The 3,524-nt window shown below is 40.0% G+C and overlaps 1 protein-coding gene across 4 annotated transcripts in view; it reads right to left on the reverse strand.

Moving 5' to 3' along the window:
* The window catches only part of Vti1a (vesicle transport through interaction with t-SNAREs 1A), a 345,401-nt gene that overhangs the window by 76,987 nt on the left and 264,890 nt on the right, over positions 1-3,524 (reverse strand). The window lies entirely within an intron of this gene.

Genomic DNA, 3,524 nt, shown 5'->3' on the forward strand with positions numbered 1-3,524 from the left:
TCTCACAGCAAATTCTATCTTTCTAGTATCTTGTTTTGTTTTTGGTGTCTTAAGTTTATTTTTCCAAGCTGAGGCTGGGCCACCAGTTTTACTGTTGGGATTGGTTTTTACCCAGTTATTCACTGGATTTATTGACAAAAGGTTGTTAAATGCTGAGAAGAGTTGAAAGGGAAAAAGAGAAAAGAAGAGAGAATAAAAAAGATAACATGGACAAAGAAGGAAAGAGAAAAGAAAGCATCAGGGGGAAAAGGGTAAAGAGATTAAAACAAACAGCACCTCCCACCCCAACAGCAAAGGCTGTAATGAATAGGAAGAAGAAACATGCTGTTCAGGGACTGATAAGAGATGAACTGGCAGTGTCCACACATCCCCTGTCAAAGGGGCTCTATGTGTTAGTGAACTGGCAGGAAGTGACACTCACACATGCTGATTGTCCCCTCACCATCCCTCACCCTAAATGAACAGAATGGTAGAACTTACAGTTACCCTCCCTTTTGGGCTGACAGGTTCATGCCATAAGGTGACTATCAATTGGCAGGGCTGAAAGAAGGTATTATCAGTAACCTCTGGGAGATACAGTCTCACAAGTAGAAATGGAAAACTCAAGTCCTAGCAAAGTCCTTAAGGATACAGAGAAACAAGAGCTATGCAATGAAGGAAATTCCTGGCTTGTGGGCAGCTGTAATCTCTCTCCTTTAAAAAAGCCTATTTTCACCTTTAAAATCACACAGATCATTCAGCTGTTATCCTAAGGAGCTCAGTGTGACTCATGTAAGAGGGTAACACCATTCCATGCTCTTCTGCTGAGGAAGATGCTTCCTTTATGGTCAGTGTAACCTAGCTGCAGCGAGGTTAAAAAACTCATCCGGGTGACATTGTTGGGAAGAGAGGTCCTGATGGTAGGATCCTGCTTTTGAGGTCTGGATGCCCTGTTTTGGCCTTGGAGCTTTCTGGGGAGTATCAGGCTGGCTACTCACAAAGAGTGTTGTAAGAACTCTCTGGAATCACAGGCAGATGTCAGTCTGGGCAGAGTCACTGCAGCCCTGGAGAGGCATAAGTCCCCCTGCCTATGTCTTTGTAGAGAGTATTTTATAGGCTACACTAAGGGTGTCCAGCCCACTATCAGCCAGATCAGCTACCTGGACTATATTTTAATTGCTGCTCTGGCCTATCAATTGCTGCAGAGGCCACACCACATTGCTTATGACTTGTTAGAGAGCCCTTGGAAGTGCTTATCAATTTGTCCTGCTTTCCTTGTTACTTCTATTGTATATTTTGAATGAACTCAATTTCATGGTGGTAAAGTCCGCCTCAGATTCTATCTATATGGAAATAAAACTTCTTAACCTCATAGTCTTAGTTTTTTTCAGTTGTAAAACTGAGACAACAATTTCTGTCTTTTGTTGGCTGCTTGGCTTAAAAAAGGCCCATAACAATGGTAATTATTGCAATTATTAATACAGAAAAAGAAGTGTGAGTGTTTTAAGGCTATGAAAACTGAATTCTTTTTCCTATTTTTCTTTCTAAAGGTTTAAACTGTTCAGATCTGTTTGCATTTGTTTTGGTCTCTGCTGATATCAACACATTATTTAAGGAGTGTTAGAAACGTTAATCCAGGAGAAACAAACACTCCCTGTCACTGACCTCTTTAAGTGACACCATTCTATTAATTATTACCTTTCAGTGACTGTGCTGTGGCCAATTTCCCTTTCTTCTCACAACTTCTGTAAGCTCTAGAAAAAAATGTGGTTTGGAACCTTTCTCATCAAGGAGCAAAGGATCATACACACTCTCTTTAAACTTTTAAGTGAAACCAAAACTAAACAAAACATCCTAAAGGGCAGCATGATTGTTAAGGCTGAGAAGTTCAGCAGACCTGGTTCTGAGACCACCTGGGCCTCTTAGAAGAAACATGATCTGAGTGGGCTGTTTTCTGGCTTATAAACAAGAATTAAAACATTTTTCTACTAGGGCTATTGTGAAGACTAAAAAAAAAAATCCACAAAGTGCTTGGCTTCAAGGCTGGTACATGGAATACCTACCATAAACATGTGACTATCAATGACAGTAAAACTTTCATAGAGCAGTCAGGGCGTTGGTACAGCGAATATTCAATGTTAGATACTGTTGGAGAATATCTGGAGGTACCTGGAGCTTCTGTTCACCCCCAAGTATGACACTGTTTCTTTTCCCCCATTTCAAGAATTCATTTGTACTTGAAAACATTCATTAAGCCAAGCCCTTTGTGATACATGTGTTTAAAGTGGTATTGACACCTGGAGTTATCAGCCTAAATTTGTGAACATAAAGTTTGTATCAGGCTTCAGCAATCATACATATTGCTGGACAAACTCCATGATCTCCTTAGCATTTCTTGCACAACTTTCTTCTTTTTTTTTTGAGTCAAGCAAACTGCCTGTATTGTTCAAATGGACACTAAGAAGCAAAGTTATTTCCAGAAATTTCTAGTTCCTTTAGTAGTTGTTGATAAATGTAAACCAGCTGTCACTCTGCAACACATACCATATACTTTGTACTACCAATTTATCAGTTATGTGAGACAATCTCAAGTTTTCTTCTCTTGCATTTTGCAAATAATGTTTCTGATTCTACTCAATCAAAGGAAGGAAGGAAGGAAGGAAGGAAAGTAGGAAAGAAGGAAGGAAGGAAATCTGTCTCTTTATGTAGGTAATGGCTCCAGAGAAAGTGAGAATTTGTCCTGAGGTAAAATCCTTTTCTGTGATAAGTGAGACAGCTGGTGACTGTAGGTTTACAATCCCCCCTGCAGATGTGCTGCATACTGTCAGCCACTAAGTGGAGTAAGGCATGCTGGGAATAAAGAATGGATTCTATTGGGGCTGGGTTTGAGGGTTGGGGAAGGCAAGGCCCACATTTAACTTCTTATGCCAACTGGTCCTTAACTTGCCAGGAGTCTTGAGCACTAAAGGTGACTATAAGCCCAGTTTTTAATGCAAGACTTTGGATTCCTTCAAAGAGCAGATTTCATGAATCCTGACTGCTTAGGGATGACAGAAAGAAGTAAAAGAAGGGAAAACCAGACAGAGGATGTACTATCATATCTTTTTTCCCCCTTTCATTTATAAAAATCTTATTCTGAAAATCCTCCTGCTTCTAATAAGCCAATGCCCAACACTGCCTTGTTTATGAAAACAAATGATACTCCAAGACAGTTGGAGGTCTTGACGGTCCATGAAATGGGGTTCAAATTTTGTTTGTACATTTTTCTACAGAGAAGATTCAGTTTTTATAAGACAGTCAATAAAGTATGTGGCCTCAAATGACCTGACAACTCTGGTTAAAAATTTCAATGTGCAACCCCCTGCTTCCTAGGGAACACACACACCTGGATTGGTGATTTTTATGGGCTCCCAGCTCCAGTGACTTGGCCAACCATTTCCTGCATTGTGTTTTAATGTTCTCTTATTTTGGCTTAAGAAAGAGAGAAAATTTGTCTATCAAAAGCTTGGATGGTAACAGAAGTTGGTTCCGTTTAAGAAATGGGA

Source organism: Castor canadensis, chromosome 7 (assembly GCF_047511655.1).
Source record: "Castor canadensis chromosome 7, mCasCan1.hap1v2, whole genome shotgun sequence".
Taxonomy (NCBI): Eukaryota; Metazoa; Chordata; class Mammalia; order Rodentia; family Castoridae; genus Castor; species Castor canadensis.